Below are 25,797 nucleotides of genomic sequence, written 5' to 3'. Positions count from 1 at the left end.
TTGACTGACAACTTTACATGACTTTTGATTGAAAATAATGTCATAACCATTGTCACTTAATTGACTGATGGACATAAGGTTATGCATTAATCCTTCAATTAAAGGAACATTAGTAATGGAAGGGAGAGTACCATTACCTACTATTCTGAAGCCAATGATCTTTCCTTTATGATCACCTCTGAAACCGACGTCGCATCCAAGCTTAAGTTCCAGGCTTTGGAACATATACCTTCTTCTTGTCATGTGCCGCAAGCATCCAGATTTCAGGTACCATGACTGGTGTCTCAACTCCACTTCTAAGGATATCTGCAACATATATTATCTTATCCTTATGTACCCACATCTTTCTGGTTCCTTTAGGGTTAGTTTTCCCATAGCTTTTAGCAAACTTGGGTTTCTTTGAAGGATATGCATACATGAATGCATGGTTGAAACGAGAATGAGGTTTTGCTTTAGCCTTAGGTTTTGAAAAAGTTTTACCTTTAGGAACAACACCATTTTGTCTACCATAAGGGACAAAATAGGACTGAAGAGTATTTGGTTTATCATCTTTTTTAGAATCAGATTCTTCATCAGAATCATAACCAATACCCCTTGTTCCATTTTTGCTTACGCCATAAATCATTGAAGCCCTTAAGCTTTTATTCAGGCTTCTAGCAAGAAATTTTGGAAATATTTATCATATTTCTTTATGATATCACCAAAACCTGTAGAGGCTTTTGAAAGAATTTTCTTCTCATGTTTGAGACTCTAACTTTGAGGCACAAAGTTGTTGTTTTTCAAAATAATTTTTTCTTCACTCAAACTTGAAAAATATTTCTGAAGCTTACAATATGCTTCTGATCCAGATACGTGAATCTTCTTTAGATCCTTGTATTTGTCCAGAAGCTTCTGATACTTGTCCAGAACTTCTGATAAACTAGATTCAAGTTCAGAATGAGAGAGTTCAGCAAATGCCTCTTCAGAATCTGACTCAGATTCTGATTGAATCGTCTTAGTAGAAGCTTCAATGCATACCATCAGCGCCACGTTAGCCTGCTCTTCCTCATAGTCATGTTCTGAGAACTCTGAATCAGCATGTAGCCATCAGACCCTTCTTCTTTCCTCTAAAGTTCTTCTTAGGTTTGTCTTCCTTTAGGTATGTTAGCAGATGCACTTATGATCTGCAATACTCTAGCTTGAGCTTTCCTTTATTCACTTGATCTCTAAAAAAGTGACACCTCCTCTCTATGTGCTTAAATCTATAGTTGACATATTATCTGCAAACAACTTCATCTACTTAGGTTCCATGATCTTGAGCTCTTCTAGCGACATTTCTATCCACAAAGCTTGATATGTTGCATAAGAAGCTGCTACATATTCATCTTCACAAGATGATAATGCTACTATTACTTTCTTCATTGAATTCCAAGAGTTTGGAGCACTTCCAATCATGAATCCGTAGCATGCATTACTCTTCTTATTATCGTGATTGTTTATCTTTGCAACATCTAAATGAGTTTTCCATCCATATTCTGCAGAGTAACTGCATCACCATTTTCAATGAGCAAGGCCACACATCCCTTCATGTCATAACTTGCTGCATAAGGAATAATTTTGTTCTTATTCTTATACAAAGCATCTACTTTAGATCCAACCTCTAGGACAACTTGCGTACAATTCACCTCACCACAACCACAAGAAAAATGCAAAGTATATATTCCCTCTGATATCTCTTCATCTTTATAAGCACCAGACGCTAGTGCAACTTTCAATCCCTCAATGCCACTAACACTAGCTGTAACACCCTAATTTTTAATTAAATATTTTATTAAACTATTGGCACATTTATTTGTGTGTTTTTTGGTGCTTAAGGGTATTTAGGTAATTTAATCATTATTGGGAATAAGATTTGAGAGGAGAAAAAAATGAGATTTATTTGAATTATTATAAATAATTAGATAAATTAGTTATTTGGAAATAATTTGAGGAAATAGAAATTTAGAGAATTTTATTAAATATTTATTTAAATAGAAATTTTATCTAGTTAACGTGAAATAAAAATAATAAAAATTTCAGAAGTTTTGGTAGAAACTAGAGATTATTGAGAATAAGAGGTGAAATGGTAAGAAATTGATTAAGTTAGAACAAAAAGTGAAATAACCAATATTTTAAAAATTAGGGAAAAATAAATAGGAAAGGCATAACCAAGAGTTGGAAAGCTTCAACTTTAAGGTAGGGGAGATTTTCTTATTCATGGGTGATAATAGGCAGCCAGGGTGGTGAGGGTCCTTACCCTCTCATCGACACCAAGGGTTATGCTATTTGCCCTTCTATAATGTGTTTGGCCATGTAAGGTTTGAGCAAAACCTTATTGGCCCTGGTCGACGAATAGCATTGTGATTTGTTTTACTACTATGGTGACCAATTGAGATTTGAAATAAATCTCATATGGTCACCGTATTTGGTATTGATGCATGCAATGTTTGGCCAAATAAGGATTGAGAAAAACTTTATTGGCAGCAATTTGATGCATATATGAGGTGTTCATACCTTAGAGTTCTTCAAAGAGGTTTATGTAATTTTGAGCGACCCTATTTAGTCGTGTTTCCTAAAATTTCCCAAAAAACCTTACGACATGTATTCCCAAATTTTTACAAAAAAACCTTATGATGTGTATTCCCAAAAATTTCCTGAAAATCTTACGATATGTTTTCCCGAATGTCAGGAATATAATTTTTCAAAAAAAAACTAGACCTTTTTCACAAAAAAATAATAATAATAGAAAAAATGCTTAAAATCGCAGGTAGACATAGAAGAGGGTTGACCGCCTTATTTCAGGTATAACTTGAATTTCGTAAGTCGGTTTGAAATGACGCCAGTTGCATTGGAAATCTAACACGATAATCTTCCTTTTAAAGTAGAGAAATTGAGTTTACAAGTGGTACAACATTAGCAGTTTACTGGTTTTTATACCAAATGCGTAATCAATTTCAGTCTTACGTTGGTTATTATGTTTCACGCATAACTTGAGTTTCATAAGTCCTTCTGGGATGCCGTGAGTTATATTAGAAATAGGATTTAATTATCTTTCAAATAGGATAATTTCATAAGCTTATCATGGGTATATAAGTTTTTGAAGGAGAATTGCGACCCAAAGCGCAGCGGAAATTAAAATTTTCTCCTTTAGAGATCCTTACGAATGGTCATGGTCAGTGATAGAATATTTACCTCTTGTGACGGTTGAAACCTTTGGTGCAGATCTCTTGTGACGATCAAAACCTTTGATGCAAATCCACGAAGCGATCACGAACGTTGAACGATGACAACGTCTCTACTCAGTCCACACGAACGGGTTCCTTCAATCTCAGTGCTAGCTGGTACGAATGAAGGCTTTGAGTGAGAGAGAGAGAGAGTGAGAGAAAACAAAAATAATGCAATCGCAAATTTTTGCTTCTGCACAAGGGTTCTATTTATAGAACCACTTGTGTGGGCTTCAAGCTAAAAGCCCACTTAAGTGTATTTTGGCCCATATCTTATAATATGCCCAAAGTCACTTAAGCCCATGGTACCGTACCATATTTCGTATTCTACTCAAGTACACCGTACCTTACGATGTTCCATAACTCACTTAAGGGCACCGTACCTTACGGTATTCCTTAGTTACTCTATCTCTCATCAATCCGTCCTTTGTGTGTGACCCTGTAGGTTTTCGTGACGTTGGCAATTATATTAAATCACGCATTTAACATAATAAACAGTGAGCGGTATCTAGCAACACATCACTGCTACCCAAGACACGAAAATGTCAAGTGATCTGACAATCCCTTCTGTGATAATGATTATGTGTATAATTACCCTTTTGCCCTTATGTCTATATTGAACACAAGGCATAGACCGTGTCATCCTTGTCCCGTTCAATATTGGGCCCATAGACATTTATCCTGTTATGCAGGATGGGCAAATTCCATCTAGGTTACTCATGTCCCTCAGCATGCTTTGTGGAGTACCCATCAACTGTCTTTATGGTTATCCAGTTACGGACAACGTTGGATCAGCAATAAAGCACTCGACTCTACATCTAGGATCCATAGTGGTTTCAGGTCGAAGAGTGGAATACACTATTATCACCATGAGAATAACTTATGACACCTTGCATAACTTTCTATATAGTATTCTCATAGCGGGTCAATCCGGTATAAATATTACTCCTAATATTCATACCTATGTTTAAGACTTGATAACTCTTTATCCATGATCCATGAGATGTGATCATCAGTCTACAAACATAATAGTCTTAATGCTTTAATGTTATCCCACTTCACACTAAAGCTCGACTACGGATACTTTAGGAATAGTGTCCTTATGGTTAATGTGTTCTCATGATTAAGTCACACTTAATACATTAAACGGACTATCTATTCCAGGGACTTTATTAATCAACCATAATAAAGAGAATGCCTTTTATTATTCGATACAAGTACCAAAATATATTGGCCTCTAGGGCTTACACCAACAATCTCCCACTAGCACTAGAGCCAATCAGGCATACCCCGTATGCCCATTGATCTAGTATGGCCATCATGCTTCTGCTGCGCAAGAGGCTTTGTCAGTGGGTCAGCTATATTGTCAAGTGTAGGTACTTTACATATTTTCACATCTCCTTTATCTATTATCTCTCGAATGAGATGATAACGCCTGAGTATGTGTTTGGATCGTCGGTGAGATCTAGGCTCCTTAGCTTGTGCGATAGCACCATTGTTATCATAATAGAGACCAATGGGATCCACAATGCTAGGGACTATTCCAAGTTCACTAATGAACTTTTTGATCCAAACAACTCCCTTTTCTGCATTTGAGGCAGCAATATACTCGACCTCGGTTGTAGAGTCAACAACTGTATCAAGCTCACAGCGCCACCATTTCAGTAAAACACATAACCATTGGAATCATTCATATTAAAGCGTCTCAGCACCTTGTTTATGTACTCTGACTTAGGCCAAGCATTTTATGATCTATCTCTATAGATTCTGATTCCTAATATATAGGCTGCTTCACCTAGGTCCTTCGTAGAAAAGCATTTCCCCACCCAAGACTTTACTTGTTGCAGGGTAGGGATACCGTTTCCAATGAGTAATATGTCATCTACATATAATACCAGGAAAACGATCATGCTCCCACTAACCTTCTTGTAGACACAAGGCTCATCTTCGTTCTTGATGAATCCATATTGTTTTACTGTTTCATCAAAACGAAGATTCCAGCTTCTGGAAGCTTGCTTCAATCCATAGATTGATCTTTGTAACTTACATATCTTTTGGGCTTCCTCTGGTATGTCAAATCCTTCAGGCTGTGTCATGTACACATCCTCAAGAAGATTTCCATTAAGGAAAGCAGTTTTGACATCCATCTGCCATATTTCATAATCATGATATGCAGCGATAGCAAGTAAAATCCGAACAGATTTAAGCATTGCAACTGGTGAAAAGGTTTCATCATAGTCAATCCCATGAATTTGTTTATATCCTTTTGCAACCAGTCTTGCCTTATAGGTATGTACCTTACCATCCATGTCAGTCTTCCTTTTAAAGACCCACTTGCATCCTATAGGGTTAACTCCTACAAGAGGCTCTACCAAGGTCCAAACTTGGTTTGTGTACATGGAATCCATTTCAGATTTCATGGCTTCTAGCCACTTCTCAGACTCAGGACCAGTTATGGCCTCTTGGTAGGTCACAGGCTCATCTTGATCCATGAGTAATACATCACCTTGATCAGATATCCATATATCTCAGGTAGGTGACGTATCCTGCCTGACCTACGCTGGTTTTGTTCTACTTGAGCAGGTTGCTCTTCCACAACTTCTTGTGTTTCCTGCTCTAATTCCTCCATAGGTGTATCTATGCTTTGTGATTCTTGAATTTCTTCAAGCTCTACTTTCCTCCCACTGGTTCCTTTGGAAATAAAATCCTTTTCTAGGAAAACTCCAGTTCGAGCGACAAACACTTTGCCCTCAGAAGGATTGTAGAAGTAATATCCTTCTGTTTCTTTAGGATACCCCACAAATAAGCATTTGTCAGGTTGGGCTCAAGCTTAGTTGAAATTTGTCGTTTCACATAAACCTCGCAACCCCAAATCTTTATGTAAGACATATGTGGTCTCTTACCACTCCATATCTCATATGGTGTCTTATTAACCTTTTGGATGGAACATGGTTAAGTGTGTAAGCTGTTGTCAATAGTGCATGTCCGCAAATGGAGTTTGGAAGATCAACGTAACTCATCATGGATTTAACTCATTAGGTTTCATCCTTTTAGTATTAATGTTATAAGTTGGCATTATGAGATCAAGGACATATAGTCCATTGCTCACTTGTGCAGTAGCATAGAATATATCATTCAAATAAATTGAGCAACAATTGTTCTTTATTATAAATGAAAAACCAAACTTGTCCAAACAAGAAATGGAAATAATATTCCTGCTAATTGCAGATACATAATAACAGTTCTCTAACTGAATTATAAAACCACTAGGTAAAGTTAATAAGATCCTACGGCTAAAGTAGCAACCTTTGCTCCACTGCCAACTCGTAGGACAACTTCACCTTTTGCCAAATCTCTACTCCTTTTCAGCCCCTGCACATTTGTACAAGTGTGAGAACCGCATCCAGTATCTAATACCCATGATGCAGAAGTAGATGAATTAATAACAAAAATACCTGAAGTTGAAGTCTCTACTCCATTCTTCTTAACTTCCAGGTACTTTGGGCAGTTTCTCTTCCAGTGTCCGGTCTTACCGCAATGGAAGCAGGTGCCTTCTTTTGCTATGCCTCCATTAGGCTTCAAAGCATCAACGGTGGGTTTGGGTTTGGCAACTTCCTTGCCCTTCCCTTTATCACCATGCTTAGTGGGCCTTTTGTTCTGTCTCTTTCCATTTCCGATCATCAGAATGGACTTCCCTTTTGACTTCAGATTCTGCTCGGCAGTTCTTAACATGGCGAGCAGTTCAGGAAGAGATTTGTCCATATTATTCATATTGAAATTTAGGACAAATTGACTGAATCCATCTGGCAACGATTGCACGATCAAATCAGTTGCAAGTTCCTTTTCGAGGGGAAAACCCAATCTCTCAAGGTTTTCCACATACCCAATCATCTTGAGTACATGGGGACCTACAGGGGCTCCCTCAGCTAACTTGCTTTGAAAAAGGGCTTTTGAAACTTCAAACCTCTCATGCCTTGCTTGCTCTTGATAGAGCAGCTTCAGGTGTTCAATCATATCGAACGCTGACATGTTCTCATGTTGCTTTTGCAATTCTGAGTTCATGGTGGCCAGCATGAGACAAGCAGTTTCATTGGCATCATCGACATGCTTCTTATAAGCATCTCTTTCTGCCTTAGGTGCAGAACTAGGAGGTTCCTCTTCAGGAACAGGTGTCTCCAAGACATACAGCTTTTTATCATGTTTGAGGACAATCCTCAGGTTTCGGTGCCAATCCAGAAAATTTGTCCCAGACAATTTTTCCTTGTCAAGGATCGATCGCAAGATGTTGTTAGAGGTGTTTGCTGTCATGGTTATCTACATAAGGATTAAGAAAATATAAGTATAATTGACATATTTAATTAGGCCTTTAATCAAATATGCTCCCACTATTTTACTCAAAATAAATGACCCTCATCATTTGATTCGGAAAATCCCGTTGGAAGATTTTCTAGTGGGTCGAGATCCATATTTCACTTCGTTCTAAGTCCGCGTAGGCGGATTACACAAAACTAGGTTATTTAGGTAGGAACTCCTTCCAGTTGTATCTCATACAACTCTCGAAAATTTCAGTTGGGTGAATAACTCCTTATTCCAATCCATCATATGGATTATTCCCAACTCTTGCTTCTAAAACATATATGATATTATTATAATCAAGTTTGACCCATTGTCTTAGCAGTTGGATATTACAATTATCCCATCGCACCTTACTAATATAGAACATGCACCTCGCTTTGGCGAAACCTACATTATCCGATACTAGTCTTGATGAGTGCTAAAACTTGGAAAGCAAACACATATAATATCATCATAATTTGTTTAGTTAAGTTTGACCCATTGTTTTAGCAGTTGGATATTACAATTATCCCATCGCACCTTACTAATATAGAACATGCACCTCGCTTTGGCGAAACCTACATTATCCGATACTAGTCTTGATGAGTGCTAAAACTTGGAAAGCATAAACTTAATATTTTAGTTTGAGGGAATTGCAATTGTTATGATCTCACCGGCTTGTTTATCATATAAATCGTCTCTCACATGCATCAACATACATTCACATGCATCAACATACATACAAACAAAATGAAACAGTTATGGCCCCTAGCGCAATTGTTCTCTCAAGCCAATGAGAGAACCTAAGCTAACCTACTACGATCTAAGCTTCTCCAAGCAAGATCTTCAAGGTTGTCCTCCTTTAATATTGAATTCTTCTCTAAGCTTCTCCAAGCAAGATCTTCAAGATTGTCCTCTTTTGATATTGAAATCTTCTATTTCTTCATAACATTGTCTTCTTCTCTTTATTCATAACATTACATTCCAGAAGAAACTCGTTTTACATACGAGGGTTTGAGATGAGAAAAGAAGTTACATTAAGATATCAAAAGGAGAGGCACGACACGCAGGTCGTATTTAAAAACCCAAAACAAAATAAAGGACAACTAAGGCCATAACTGATCACCACAAGGCAATAATAATAAACACATTGTTATTATTAAATTTTAATTCCTTTAATTAATTAAAACCAAATTAAATTTCGGCGACCGACCACACTACGCAGAGTCAGCCGGGGGTAGACATAGAAGAGGGTTGACCGCCTTATTTCACAGCACAATCCAAAGATATAATAATAATAGAAAAAATGCTTAAAATCGCAGGTAGACATAGAAGAGGGTTGACCGCCTTATTTCAGGTATAACTTGAATTTCGTAAGTCGGTTTGAAATGACGCCAGTTGCATTGGAAATCTAACACGATAATCTTCCTTTTAAAGTAGAGAAATTGAGTTTACAAGTGGTACAACATTAGCGATTTACTGGTTTTTATACCAAATGCGTAATCAATTTCAGTCTTACGTTGGTTATTATGTTTCACGCATAACTTGAGTTTCATAAGTCCTTCTGGGATGCCGTGAGTTATATTAGAAATAGGATTTAATTATCTTTCAAATAGGATAATTTCATAAGCTTATCATGGGTATATAAGTTTTTGAAGGAGAATTGCGACCCAAAGCGCAGCGGAAATTAAAATTTTCTCCTTTAGAGATCCTTACGAATGGTCATGGTCAGTGATAGAATATTTACCTCTTGTGACGGTTGAAACCTTTGGTGCAGATCTCTTGTGACGATCAAAACCTTTGATGCAAATCCACGAAGCGATCACGAACGTTGAACGATGACAACGTCTCTACTCAGTCCACACGAACGGGTTCCTTCAATCTCAGTGCTAGCTGGTACGAATGAAGGCTTTGAGTGAGAGAGAGAGAGAGTGAGAGAAAACAAAAATAATGCAACCGCAAATTTTTGCTTCTGCACAAGGGTTCTATTTATAGAACCACTTGTGTGGGCTTCAAGCTAAAAGCCCGCTTAAGTGTATTTTGGCCCATATCTTATAATATGCCCAAAGTCACTTAAGCCCATGGTACCGTACCATATTTCGTATTCTACTCAAGTACACCGTACCTTACGATGTTCCATAACTCACTTAAGGGCACCGTACCTTACGGTATTCCTTAGTTACTCTATCTCTCATCAATCCGTCCTTTGTGTGTGACCCTGTAGGTTTTCGTGACGTTGGCAATTATATTAAATCACGCATTTAACATAATAAACAGTGAGCGGTATCTAGCAACACATCACTGCTACCCAAGACACGAAAATGTCAAGTGATCTGACAATCCCTTCTGTGATAATGATTATGTGTATAATTACCCTTTTGCCCTTATGTCTATATTGAACACAAGGCATAGACCGTGTCATCCTTGTCCCGTTCAATATTGGGCCCATAGACATTTATCCTGTTATGCAGGATGGGCAAATTCCATCTAGGTCACTCATGTCCCTCAGCATGCTTTGTGGAGTACCCATCAACTGTCTTTATGGTTATCCAGTTACGGACAACGTTGGATCAGCAATAAAGCACTCGACTCTACATCTAGGATCCATAGTGGTTTCAGGTCGAAGAGTGGAATACACTATTATCACCATGAGAATAACTTATGACACCTTGCATAACTTTCTATATAGTATTCTCATAGCGGGTCAATCCGGTATAAATATTACTCCTAATATTCATACCTATGTTTAAGACTTGATAACTCTTTATCCATGATCCATGAGATGTGATCATCAGTCTACAAACATAATAGTCTTAATGCTTTAATGTTATCCCACTTCACACTAAAGCTCGACTACGGATACTTTAGGAATAGTGTCCTTATGGTTAATGTGTTCTCATGATTAAGTCACACTTAATACATTAAACGGACTATCTATTCCAGGGACTTTATTAATCAACCATAATAAAGAGAATGCCTTTTATTATTCGATACAAGTACCAAAATATATTGGCCTCTAGGGCTTACACCAACAATCTCCCACTAGCACTAGAGCCAATCAGGCATACCCCGTATGCCCATTGATCTAGTATGGCCATCATGCTTCTGCTGCGCAAGAGGCTTTGTCAGTGGGTCAGCTATATTGTCAAGTGTAGGTACTTTACATATTTTCACATCTCCTTTATCTATTATCTCTCGAATGAGATGATAACGCCTGAGTATGTGTTTGGATCGTCGGTGAGATCTAGGCTCCTTAGCTTGTGCGATAGCACCATTGTTATCATAATAGAGACCAATGGGATCCACAATGCTAGGGACTATTCCAAGTTCACTAATGAACTTTTTGATCCAAACAACTCCCTTTTCTGCATTTGAGGCAGCAATATACTCGACCTCGGTTGTAGAGTCAACAACTGTATCAAGCTCACAGCGCCACCATTTCAGTAAAACACATAACCATTGGAATCATTCATATTAAAGCGTCTCAGCACCTTGTTTATGTACTCTGACTTAGGCCAAGCATTTTATGATCTATCTCTATAGATTCTGATTCCTAATATATAGGCTGCTTCACCTAGGTCCTTCGTAGAAAAGCATTTCCCCACCCAAGACTTTACTTGTTGCAGGGTAGGGATACCGTTTCCAATGAGTAATATGTCATCTACATATAATACCAGGAAAACGATCATGCTCCCACTAACCTTCTTGTAGACACAAGGCTCATCTTCGTTCTTGATGAATCCATATTGTTTTACTGTTTCATCAAAACGAAGATTCCAGCTTCTGGAAGCTTGCTTCAATCCATAGATTGATCTTTGTAACTTACATATCTTTTGGGCTTCCTCTGGTATGTCAAATCCTTCAGGCTGTGTCATGTACACATCCTCAAGAAGATTTCCATTAAGGAAAGCAGTTTTGACATCCATCTGCCATATTTCATAATCATGATATGCAGCGATAGCAAGTAAAATCCGAACAGATTTAAGCATTGCAACTGGTGAAAAGGTTTCATCATAGTCAATCCCATGAATTTGTTTATATCCTTTTGCAACCAGTCTTGCCTTATAGGTATGTACCTTACCATCCATGTCAGTCTTCCTTTTAAAGACCCACTTGCATCCTATAGGGTTAACTCCTACAAGAGGCTCTTCCAAGGTCCAAACTTGGTTTGTGTACATGGAATCCATTTCAGATTTCATGGCTTCTAGCCACTTCTCAGACTCAGGACCAGTTATGGCCTCTTGGTAGGTCACAGGCTCATCTTGATCCATGAGTAATACATCACCTTGATCAGATATCCATATATCTCAGGTAGGTGACGTATCCTGCCTGACCTACGCTGGTTTTGTTCTACTTGAGCAGGTTGCTCTTCCACAACTTCTTGTGTTTCCTGCTCTAATTCCTCCATAGGTGTATCTATGCTTTGTGATTCTTGAATTTCTTCAAGCTCTACTTTCCTCCCACTGGTTCCTTTGGAAATAAAATCCTTTTCTAGGAAAACTCCAGTTCGAGCGACAAACACTTTGCCCTCAGAAGGATTGTAGAAGTAATATCCTTCTGTTTCTTTAGGATACCCCACAAATAAGCATTTGTCAGGTTTGGGCTCAAGCTTAGTTGAAATTTGTCGTTTCACATAAACCTCGCAACCCCAAATCTTTATGTAAGACATATGTGGTCTCTTACCACTCCATATCTCATATGGTGTCTTATTAACCTTTTGGATGGAACATGGTTAAGTGTGTAAGCTGTTGTCAATAGTGCATGTCCGCAAATGGAGTTTGGAAGATCAACGTAACTCATCATGGATTTAACTCATTAGGTTTCATCCTTTTAGTATTAATGTTATAAGTTGGCATTATGAGATCAAGGACATATAGTCCATTGCTCACTTGTGCAGTAGCATAGAATATATCATTCAAATAAATTGAGCAACAATTGTTCTTTATTATAAATGAAAAACCAAACTTGTCCAAACAAGAAATGGAAATAATATTCCTGCTAATTGCAGATACATAATAACAGTTCTCTAACTGAATTATAAAACCACTAGGTAAAGTTAATAAGATCCTACGGCTAAAGTAGCAACCTTTGCTCCACTGCCAACTCGTAGGACAACTTCACCTTTTGCCAAATCTCTACTCCTTTTCAGCCCCTGCACATTTGTACAAGTGTGAGAACCGCATCCAGTATCTAATACCCATGATGCAGAAGTAGATGAATTAATAACAAAAATACCTGAAGTTGAAGTCTCTACTCCATTCTTCTTAACTTCCAGGTACTTTGGGCAGTTTCTCTTCCAGTGTCCGGTCTTACCGCAATGGAAGCAGGTGCCTTCTTTTGCTATGCCTCCATTAGGCTTCAAAGCATCAACGGTGGGTTTGGGTTTGGCAACTTCCTTGCCCTTCCCTTTATCACCATGCTTAGTGGGCCTTTTGTTCTGTCTCTTTCCATTTCCGATCATCAGAATGGACTTCCCTTTTGACTTCAGATTCTGCTCGGCAGTTCTTAACATGGCGAGCAGTTCAGGAAGAGATTTGTCCATATTATTCATATTGAAATTTAGGACAAATTGACTGAATCCATCTGGCAACGATTGCACGATCAAATCAGTTGCAAGTTCCTTTTCGAGGGGAAAACCCAATCTCTCAAGGTTTTCCACATACCCAATCATCTTGAGTACATGGGGACCTACAGGGGCTCCCTCAGCTAACTTGCTTTGAAAAAGGGCTTTTGAAACTTCAAACCTCTCATGCCTTGCTTGCTCTTGATAGAGCAGCTTCAGGTGTTCAATCATATCGAACGCTGACATGTTCTCATGTTGCTTTTGCAATTCTGAGTTCATGGTGGCCAGCATGAGACAAGCAGTTTCATTGGCATCATCGACATGCTTCTTATAAGCATCTCTTTCTGCCTTAGGTGCAGAACTAGGAGGTTCCTCTTCAGGAACAGGTGTCTCCAAGACATACAGCTTTTTATCATGTTTGAGGACAATCCTCAGGTTTCGGTGCCAATCCAGAAAATTTGTCCCAGACAATTTTTCCTTGTCAAGGATCGATCGCAAGATGTTGTTAGAGGTGTTTGCTGTCATGGTTATCTACATAAGGATTAAGAAAATATAAGTATAATTGACATATTTAATTAGGCCTTTAATCAAATATGCTCCCACTATTTTACTCAAAATAAATGACCCTCATCATTTGATTCGGAAAATCCCGTTGGAAGATTTTCTAGTGGGTCGAGATCCATATTTCACTTCGTTCTAAGTCCGCGTAGGCGGATTACACAAAACTAGGTTATTTAGGTAGGAACTCCTTCCAGTTGTATCTCATACAACTCTCGAAAATTTCAGTTGGGTGAATAACTCCTTATTCCAATCCATCATATGGATTATTCCCAACTCTTGCTTCTAAAACATATATGATATTATTATAATCAAGTTTGACCCATTGTCTTAGCAGTTGGATATTACAATTATCCCATCGCACCTTACTAATATAGAACATGCACCTCGCTTTGGCGAAACCTACATTATCCGATACTAGTCTTGATGAGTGCTAAAACTTGGAAAGCAAACACATATAATATCATCATAATTTGTTTAGTTAAGTTTGACCCATTGTTTTAGCAGTTGGATATTACAATTATCCCATCGCACCTTACTAATATAGAACATGCACCTCGCTTTGGCGAAACCTACATTATCCGATACTAGTCTTGATGAGTGCTAAAACTTGGAAAGCATAAACTTAATATTTTAGTTTGAGGGAATTGCAATTGTTATGATCTCACCGGCTTGTTTATCATATAAATCGTCTCTCACATGCATCAACATACATTCACATGCATCAACATACATACAAACAAAATGAAACAGTTATGGCCCCTAGCGCAATTGTTCTCTCAAGCCAATGAGAGAACCTAAGCTAACCTACTACGATCTAAGCTTCTCCAAGCAAGATCTTCAAGGTTGTCCTCCTTTAATATTGAATTCTTCTCTAAGCTTCTCCAAGCAAGATCTTCAAGATTGTCCTCTTTTGATATTGAAATCTTCTATTTCTTCATAACATTGTCTTCTTCTCTTTATTCATAACATTACATTCCAGAAGAAACTCGTTTTACATACGAGGGTTTGAGATGAGAAAAGAAGTTACATTAAGATATCAAAAGGAGAGGCACGACACGCAGGTCGTATTTAAAAACCCAAAACAAAATAAAGGACAACTAAGGCCATAACTGATCACCACAAGGCAATAATAATAAACACATTGTTATTATTAAATTTTAATTCCTTTAATTAATTAAAACCAAATTAAATTTCGGCGACCGACCACACTACGCAGAGTCAGCCGGGGGTAGACATAGAAGAGGGTTGACCGCCTTATTTCACAGCACAATCCAAAGATATAATAATAATAGAAAAAATGCTTAAAATCGCAGGTAGACATAGAAGAGGGTTGACCGCCTTATTTCAGGTATAACTTGAATTTCGTAAGTCGGTTTGAAATGACGCCAGTTGCATTGGAAATCTAACACGATAATCTTCCTTTTAAAGTAGAGAAATTGAGTTTACAAGTGGTACAACATTAGTGGTTTACTGGTTTTTATACCAAATGCGTAATCAATTTCAGTCTTACGTTGGTTATTATGTTTCACGCATAACTTGAGTTTCATAAGTCCTTCTGGGATGCCGTGAGTTATATTAGAAATAGGATTTAATTATCTTTCAAATAGGATAATTTCATAAGCTTATCATGGGTATATAAGTTTTTGAAGGAGAATTGCGACCCAAAGCGCAGCGGAAATTAAAATTTTCTCCTTTAGAGATCCTTACGAATGGTCATGGTCAGTGATAGAATATTTACCTCTTGTGACGGTTGAAACCTTTGGTGCAGATCTCTTGTGACGATCAAAACCTTTGATGCAAATCCATGAAGCGATCACGAACGTTGAACGATGACAACGTCTCTACTCAGTCCACACGAACGGGTTCCTTCAATCTCAGTGCTAGCTGGTACGAATGAAGGCTTTGAGTGAGAGAGAGAGAGAGTGAGAGAAAACAAAAATAATGCAACCGCAAATTTTTGCTTCTGCACAAGGGTTCTATTTATAGAACCACTTGTGTGGGCTTCAAGCTAAAAGCCCGCTTAAGTGTATTTTGGCCCATATCTTATAATATGCCCAAAGTCACTTAAGCCCATGGTACCGTACCATATTTCGTATTCTACTCAAGTACACCGTACCTTACGATGTTCCATAACTCACTTAAGGGCACCGTACCTTACGGTATTCCTTAGTTACTCTATCTCTCATCAATCCGTCCTTTGTGTGTGACCCTGTAGGTTTTCGTGACGTTGGCAATTATATTAAATCACGCATTTAACATAATAAACAGTGAGCGGTATCTAGCAACACATCACTGCTACCCAAGACACGAAAATGTCAAGTGATCTGACAATCCCTTCTGTGATAATGATTATGTGTATAATTACCCTTTTGCCCTTATGTCTATATTGAACACAAGGCATAGACCGTGTCATCCTTGTCCCGTTCAATATTGGGCCCATAGACATTTATCCTGTTATGCAGGATGGGCAAATTCCATCTAGGTTACTCATGTCCCTCAGCATGCTTTGTGGAGTACCCATCAACTGTCTTTATGGTTATCCAGTTACGGACAACGTTGGATCAGCAATAAAGCACTCGACTCTACATCTAGGATCCATAGTGGTTTCAGGTCGAAGAGTGGAATACACTATTATCACCATGAGAATAACTTATGACACCTTGCATAACTTTCTATATAGTATTCTCATAGCGGGTCAATCCGGTATAAATATTACTCCTAATATTCATACCTATGTTTAAGACTTGATAACTCTTTATCCATGATCCATGAGATGTGATCATCAGTCTACAAACATAATAGTCTTAATGCTTTAATGTTATCCCACTTCACACTAAAGCTCGACTACGGATACTTTAGGAATAGTGTCCTTATGGTTAATGTGTTCTCATGATTAAGTCACACTTAATACATTAAACGGACTATCTATTCCAGGGACTTTATTAATCAACCATAATAAAGAGAATGCCTTTTATTATTCGATACAAGTACCAAAATATATTGGCCTCTAGGGCTTACACCAACAATCTCCCACTAGCACTAGAGCCAATCAGGCATACCCCGTATGCCCATTGATCTAGTATGGCCATCATGCTTCTGCTGCGCAAGAGGCTTTGTCAGTGGGTCAGCTATATTGTCAAGTGTAGGTACTTTACATATTTTCACATCTCCTTTATCTATTATCTCTCGAATGAGATGATAACGCCTGAGTATGTGTTTGGATCGTCGGTGAGATCTAGGCTCCTTAGCTTGTGCGATAGCACCATTGTTATCATAATAGAGACCAATGGGATCCACAATGCTAGGGACTATTCCAAGTTCACTAATGAACTTTTTGATCCAAACAACTCCCTTTTCTGCATTTGAGGCAGCAATATACTCGACCTCGGTTGTAGAGTCAACAACTGTATCAAGCTCACAGCGCCACCATTTCAGTAAAACACATAACCATTGGAATCATTCATATTAAAGCGTCTCAGCACCTTGTTTATGTACTCTGACTTAGGCCAAGCATTTTATGATCTATCTCTATAGATTCTGATTCCTAATATATAGGCTGCTTCACCTAGGTCCTTCGTAGAAAAGCATTTCCCCACCCAAGACTTTACTTGTTGCAGGGTAGGGATACCGTTTCCAATGAGTAATATGTCATCTACATATAATACCAGGAAAACGATCATGCTCCCACTAACCTTCTTGTAGACACAAGGCTCATCTTCGTTCTTGATGAATCCATATTGTTTTACTGTTTCATCAAAACGAAGATTCCAGCTTCTGGAAGCTTGCTTCAATCCATAGATTGATCTTTGTAACTTACATATCTTTTGGGCTTCCTCTGGTATGTCAAATCCTTCAGGCTGTGTCATGTACACATCCTCAAGAAGATTTCCATTAAGGAAAGCAGTTTTGACATCCATCTGCCATATTTCATAATCATGATATGCAGCGATAGCAAGTAAAATCCGAACAGATTTAAGCATTGCAACTGGTGAAAAGGTTTCATCATAGTCAATCCCATGAATTTGTTTATATCCTTTTGCAACCAGTCTTGCCTTATAGGTATGTACCTTACCATCCATGTCAGTCTTCCTTTTAAAGACCCACTTGCATCCTATAGGGTTAACTCCTACAAGAGGCTCTTCCAAGGTCCAAACTTGGTTTGTGTACATGGAATCCATTTCAGATTTCATGGCTTCTAGCCACTTCTCAGACTCAGGACCAGTTATGGCCTCTTGGTAGGTCACAGGCTCATCTTGATCCATGAGTAATACATCACCTTGATCAGATATCCATATATCTCAGGTAGGTGACGTATCCTGCCTGACCTACGCTGGTTTTGTTCTACTTGAGCAGGTTGCTCTTCCACAACTTCTTGTGTTTCCTGCTCTAATTCCTCCATAGGTGTATCTATGCTTTGTGATTCTTGAATTTCTTCAAGCTCTACTTTCCTCCCACTGGTTCCTTTGGAAATAAAATCCTTTTCTAGGAAAACTCCAGTTCGAGCGACAAACACTTTGCCCTCAGAAGGATTGTAGAAGTAATATCCTTCTGTTTCTTTAGGATACCCCACAAATAAGCATTTGTCAGGTTTGGGCTCAAGCTTAGTTGAAATTTGTCGTTTCACATAAACCTCGCAACCCCAAATCTTTATGTAAGACATATGTGGTCTCTTACCACTCCATATCTCATATGGTGTCTTATTAACCTTTTGGATGGAACATGGTTAAGTGTGTAAGCTGTTGTCAATAGTGCATGTCCGCAAATGGAGTTTGGAAGATCAACGTAACTCATCATGGATTTAACTCATTAGGTTTCATCCTTTTAGTATTAATGTTATAAGTTGGCATTATGAGATCAAGGACATATAGTCCATTGCTCACTTGTGCAGTAGCATAGAATATATCATTCAAATAAATTGAGCAACAATTGTTCTTTATTATAAATGAAAAACCAAACTTGTCCAAACAAGAAATGGAAATAATATTCCTGCTAATTGCAGATACATAATAACAGTTCTCTAACTGAATTATAAAACCACTAGGTAAAGTTAATAAGATCCTACGGCTAAAGTAGCAACCTTTGCTCCACTGCCAACTCGTAGGTCAACTTCACCTTTTGCCAAATCTCTACTCCTTTTCAGCCCCTGCACATTTGTACAAGTGTGAGAACCGCATCCAGTATCTAATACCCATGATGCAGAAGTAGATGAATTAATAACAAAAATACCTGAAGTTGAAGTCTCTACTCCATTCTTCTTAACTTCCAGGTACTTTGGGCAGTTTCTCTTCCAGTGTCCGGTCTTACCGCAATGGAAGCAGGTGCCTTCTTTTGCTATGCCTCCATTAGGCTTCAAAGCATCAACGGTGGGTTTGGGTTTGGCAACTTCCTTGCCCTTCCCTTTATCACCATGCTTAGTGGGCCTTTTGTTCTGTCTCTTTCCATTTCCGATCATCAGAATGGACTTCCCTTTTGACTTCAGATTCTGCTTGGCAGTTCTTAACATGGCGAGCAGTTCAGGAAGAGATTTGTCCATATTATTCATATTGAAATTTAGGACAAATTGACTGAATCCATCTGGCAACAATTGCACGATCAAATCAGTTGCAAGTTTCTTTTCGAGGGGAAAACCCAATCTCTCAAGGTTTTCCACATACCCAATCATCTTGAGTACATGGGGACCTACAGGGGCTCCCTCAGCTAACTTGCTTTGAAAAAGGGCTTTTGAAACTTCAAACCTCTCATGCCTTGCTTGCTCTTGATAGAGCAGCTTCAGGTGTTCAATCATATCGAACGCTGACATGTTCTCATGTTGCTTTTGCAATTCTGAGTTCATGGTGGCTAGCATGAGACAAGCAGTTTCATTGGCATCATCGACATGCTTCTTATAAGCATCTCTTTCTGCCTTAGGTGCAGAACTAGGAGGTTCCTCTTCAGGAACAGGTGTCTCCAAGACATACAGCTTTTTATCATGTTTGAGGACAATCCTCAGGTTTCGGTGCCAATCCAGAAAATTTGTCCCAGACAATTTTTCCTTGTCAAGGATCGATCGCAAGATGTTGTTAGAGGTGTTTGCTGTCATGGTTATCTACATAAGGATTAAGAAAATATAAGTATAATTGACATATTTAATTAGGCCTTTAATCAAATATGCTCCCACTATTTTACTCAAAATAAATGACCCTCATCATTTGATTCGGAAAATCCCGTTGGAAGATTTTCTAGTGGGTCGAGATCCATATTTCACTTCGTTCTAAGTCCGCGTAGGCGGATTACACAAAACTAGGTTATTTAGGTAGGAACTCCTTCCAGTTGTATCTCATACAACTCTCGAAAATTTCAGTTGGGTGAATAACTCCTTATTCCAATCCATCATATGGATTATTCCCAACTCTTGCTTCTAAAACATATATGATATTATTATAATCAAGTTTGACCCATTGTCTTAGCAGTTGGATATTACAATTATCCCATCGCACCTTACTAATATAGAACATGCACCTCGCTTTGGCGAAACCTACATTATCCGATACTAGTCTTGATGAGTGCTAAAACTTGGAAAGCAAACACATATAATATCATCATAATTTGTTTAGTTAAGTTTGACCCATTGTTTTAGCAGTTGGATATTACAATTATCCCATCGCACCTTACTAATATAGAACATGCACCTCGCTTTGGCGAAACCTACATTATCCGATACTAGTCTTGATGAGTGCTAAAACTTGGAAAGCATAAACTTAATATTTTAGTTTGAGGGAATTGCAATTGTTATGATCTCACCGGCTTGTTTATCATATAAATCGTCTCTCACATGCATCAACATACATTCACATGCATCAACATACATACAAACAAAATGAAACAGTTATGGCCCCTAGCGCAATTGTTCTCTCAAGCCAATGAGAGAACCTAAGCTAACCTACTACGATCTAAGCTTCTCCAAGCAAGATCTTCAAGGTTGTCCTCCTTTAATATTGAATTCTTCTCTAAGCTTCTCCAAGCAAGATCTTCAAGATTGTCCTCTTTTGATATTGAAATCTTCTATTTCTTCATAACATTGTCTTCTTCTCTTTATTCATAACATTACATTCCAGAAGAAACTCGTTTTACATACGAGGGTTTGAGATGAGAAAAGAAGTTACATTAAGATATCAAAAGGAGAGGCACGACACGCAGGTCGTATTTAAAAACCCAAAACAAAATAAAGGACAACTAAGGCCATAACTGATCACCACAAGGCAATAATAATAAACACATTGTTATTATTAAATTTTAATTCCTTTAATTAATTAAAACCAAATTAAATTTCGGCGACCGACCACACTACGCAGAGTCAGCCGGGGGTAGACATAGAAGAGGGTTGACCGCCTTATTTCACAGCACAATCCAAAGATATAATAATAATAGAAAAAATGCTTAAAATCGCAGGTAGACATAGAAGAGGGTTGACCGCCTTATTTCAGGTATAACTTGAATTTCGTAAGTCGGTTTGAAATGACGCCAGTTGCATTGGAAATCTAACACGATAATCTTCCTTTTAAAGTAGAGAAATTGAGTTTACAAGTGGTACAACATTAGCGATTTACTGGTTTTTATACCAAATGCGTAATCAATTTCAGTCTTACGTTGGTTATTATGTTTCACGCATAACTTGAGTTTCATAAGTCCTTCTGGGATGCCGTGAGTTATATTAGAAATAGGATTTAATTATCTTTCAAATAGGATAATTTCATAAGCTTATCATGGGTATATAAGTTTTTGAAGGAGAATTGCGACCCAAAGCGCAGCGGAAATTAAAATTTTCTCCTTTAGAGATCCTTACGAATGGTCATGGTCAGTGATAGAATATTTACCTCTTGTGACGGTTGAAACCTTTGGTGCAGATCTCTTGTGACGATCAAAACCTTTGATGCAAATCCACGAAGCGATCACGAACGTTGAACGATGACAACGTCTCTACTCAGTCCACACGAACGGGTTCCTTCAATCTCAGTGCTAGCTGGTACGAATGAAGGCTTTGAGTGAGAGAGAGAGAGAGTGAGAGAAAACAAAAATAATGCAACCGCAAATTTTTGCTTCTGCACAAGGGTTCTATTTATAGAACCACTTGTGTGGGCTTCAAGCTAAAAGCCCGCTTAAGTGTATTTTGGCCCATATCTTATAATATGCCCAAAGTCACTTAAGCCCATGGTACCGTACCATATTTCGTATTCTACTCAAGTACACCGTACCTTACGATGTTCCATAACTCACTTAAGGGCACCGTACCTTACGGTATTCCTTAGTTACTCTATCTCTCATCAATCCGTCCTTTGTGTGTGACCCTGTAGGTTTTCGTGACGTTGGCAATTATATTAAATCACGCATTTAACATAATAAACAGTGAGCGGTATCTAGCAACACATCACTGCTACCCAAGACACGAAAATGTCAAGTGATCTGACAATCCCTTCTGTGATAATGATTATGTGTATAATTACCCTTTTGCCCTTATGTCTATATTGAACACAAGGCATAGACCGTGTCATCCTTGTCCCGTTCAATATTGGGCCCATAGACATTTATCCTGTTATGCAGGATGGGCAAATTCCATCTAGGTCACTCATGTCCCTCAGCATGCTTTGTGGAGTACCCATCAACTGTCTTTATGGTTATCCAGTTACGGACAACGTTGGATCAGCAATAAAGCACTCGACTCTACATCTAGGATCCATAGTGGTTTCAGGTCGAAGAGTGGAATACACTATTATCACCATGAGAATAACTTATGACACCTTGCATAACTTTCTATATAGTATTCTCATAGCGGGTCAATCCGGTATAAATATTACTCCTAATATTCATACCTATGTTTAAGACTTGATAACTCTTTATCCATGATCCATGAGATGTGATCATCAGTCTACAAACATAATAGTCTTAATGCTTTAATGTTATCCCACTTCACACTAAAGCTCGACTACGGATACTTTAGGAATAGTGTCCTTATGTTTAATGTGTTCTCATGATTAAGTCACACTTAATACATTAAACGGACTATCTATTCCAGGGACTTTATTAATCAACCATAATAAAGGGAATGCCTTTTATTATTCGATACAAGTACCAAAATGTATTGGCCTCTAGGGCTTACACCAACAGTTTTCGGGCTATTTTGAAGTCAGACAATATGTTTTAGAGTTTTTACATGAATTGCCACGTCCATTGCTCTTCATGTACAGACATAAGATATTTTATATTTTTATTTTTCAAATCAGAAAGACTTATCTTATAAATGTTGTTCTTCCTCTTTCCATTAAAAAGAACTAAGTCATCCTTTTGACTGACAACTTTACATGACTTTTGATTGAAAATAATGTCAAAACCATTGTCACTTAATTGACTAATGGACATAAGGTTATGCATTAATCCTTCAACTAAAGGAACATTAAAAATGGAAGGGAGAGTATCATTACCTACTATTCCGAAGCCAATGATCCTTCCTTTATGATCACCTCCGAAACCGACGACGCCTCAAAGCTTAAGTTCCAGGATTTGGAACATATACCTTGTTCTCGTCATGTGCTGCGAGCATCTAGATTACAGGTACCATGACTAGTATCTCAACTCCTCTACTAAGGATATATGCAACATATATTATCTTATCCTTAGGTACCTACATCTTTCTGGTTCCTTTAGGGTTAGTCCTCCCAGAGTTTTTAACAAACTTGGGTTTCTTTGAAGGGATTATAGTGACATTCTTAATTAGTATTTTTTTATGATTAGTAATCTGAAAGGATTATAGTGACGGTTGCGATTAACAACCTATAAGTTCAAAAGTGGAACCTTCTAAGGATGTTTATGATGTTAATGATGTTTTGATGATGATATTTTGATGATAGTATTTTGATGATGATAATTTGATGATGGTGATTTTAATGATGATTTTTGATGATTGTTGAGTTGCATGATTGCTTTTAAACATGATCATGCATGCATATATATTGGAGTTAGGTGAGACTTCGGTCTATTCGGTGGCCTTAGATCCATTTGGTGAGATTGTTGGTCTAGTTGAGAACCAGATGCGAGTTTCAGATTTATTTGGTGGGGATCATCGGTTCAGGTGAGGGACCAGAGACTGTGGAAGAAATCAGTAACATACCTCTGATATTCATAAAAACTTCGTACCACATGCATTTTAATGAAGGAGTTGGTGCCATTAGCATTTGCATTACTATTTTAGTTGTGATTGTGTTTTGTGTGATTGATACATTTGTGATTGTCGTTATTTACCATCATGCTACTATTTTTCACCGTTATCATTTATAAGGTGTATTCTCACCCTTTTTTGTTGTTGTGGCGTTCGTGCTCCTCTGGAGTACAGACAATCAGGTACTCATTAGGAGTAGTTGCTTGAGAGTTAGAATATGGAATTTGAGCTTTCTTCGTTTCTTTTCATATTTATCGCTATTTAGTTGGTCGTTATGCTCTGTTCTATAACATCGGGACGAGGCATAATATATATTTTGGAGTTGTTGTTTGGAGTTACTTTCATTGAGTATTTACTTTACATAATTATTTTGTGTTTTGAGATATTTTGAATTCCGCTGCGAAGTTTTTTAAAAATATTTTTAAGGTTGCATGTTTTGTGTTGAGTAGCATCCTAAGTTATGAAAATCCTCATTTATATTAAGAATCAGAGTTTATGGTGTTACACTAGCAGTGTGATGAGCAATTAATTCATCTTCATTTCTCATATCTTATGTTTCATATGGCTCTGAATTTCCAGAAACAACATCTACTTCACCAATGGTTGTAGGAATGCCCATAGCTAGTCCCAATTTCTTTAAAACTTCATCATCATTCCAATATCTCATCATTTGTTCAGGTACATGTCTGAAGCACATTCATCAAAACACCTTGAATTGACCAACATTTGGTTTCAACCCTGTCCAAGTCTCATAGGTGTCTTGTGCAACATGTTCTTGATGGGCAATACATGTGTCAGAACGTTTTAAATTTTTAAACGTCATAGATTAAGCACTATATCAACCTAGATTAGATTTTTTAGTGGGCAATACATGTGTCTAGAACGTTTTAAATTTTTAGAAGTCATAGATTAAACACGGTTTAATTGTAACCTATTTTAGCACAATTTAATCGTGACAAATATTTTATAAAATTCTATTTATCTATAATTTAATCATATCAAATTTTGAATTTGTATAGTCCATTTTACACTTTTTTTCAAGATGATATGACTTGTGCAAATATTATATCGAAATTAAAAGTTAATTGAATAGATATCTTAGTTACAATTCTGCTGCTAGCCGACGATAGAACTTACTTCTTTTGCTGTTATTTTCTCATGTCACAAAAATAAAGGAGTTACGAAAAAAATATTTGTCAATCAAAATTTTATTTATTTATTTATTTTATGTTCCTCTAATTTTAAGATTCCATTTTAAAAAGCTGAGCCTGCTCGGCAAATTTCAAAGTCTTTTTATTTTGTTTTGATACTAATAATGATACATGTATGCAATGTAAGATCGTGAAAATGGTTGCAAAATAATTCACGTTTTCATGAATGTACAACAGAAGCATAATTAAAAATTATGTACCTAATTTGGCTTGCATTGCACTCAAAGAAAAGAGAGCCAGCATATGCAGCTCTTTATATAATTTAGCACTGTAGATCAAATACCTCCACCGAATACATTATTATAGTTATACATCCATTTGAAAACATAAATGCTGGAAATTTAAGCATTCGTCTTTTAATTATTCGACTATATAGGACCACTACACCATTACTTAGAGGACGATTCTTTTTTAGTAGGTCTTGTAGACCAGGCTGCTCCTTTTCTAATAATGTTGCTTCCTTGCTCCATCGAATGAGATGTTTAAAGTTAAATGATCTTTCTTTGATTTGTATTTAACTACCACATCATCAATATAGACATTATGAAGTTATCAAAATTATTATAGAAATCAAATTCACCACCCTCTAATAAATGACTCTTACATTTTTTTTTTAGTTCAAATGACATTATGGTCTATTCAAAAGTTCCAAATGAGTTGGCGGATCTAAAAGTATTTTTAGGAGTATCTTCTTCA

At 37.5% G+C, this 25,797-nt stretch overlaps 1 pseudogene; it reads right to left on the bottom strand.

The window, feature by feature from the left end:
* Positions 1-1,275: 1,275 nt before the first annotated feature.
* Positions 1,276-24,560, bottom strand: LOC127094209 (ankyrin repeat domain-containing protein 2A-like; annotated as a pseudogene).
* Positions 24,561-25,797: the final 1,237 nt, after the last annotated feature.

This window comes from Lathyrus oleraceus, chromosome 6, assembly GCF_024323335.1.
Source record: "Lathyrus oleraceus cultivar Zhongwan6 chromosome 6, CAAS_Psat_ZW6_1.0, whole genome shotgun sequence".
In the NCBI taxonomy this organism is placed as follows: Eukaryota; Viridiplantae; Streptophyta; class Magnoliopsida; order Fabales; family Fabaceae; genus Lathyrus; species Lathyrus oleraceus.
The sequence above is the reverse complement of the archived record's forward strand: the minus strand, read 5'-3'. Positions and strand labels throughout refer to the sequence as shown.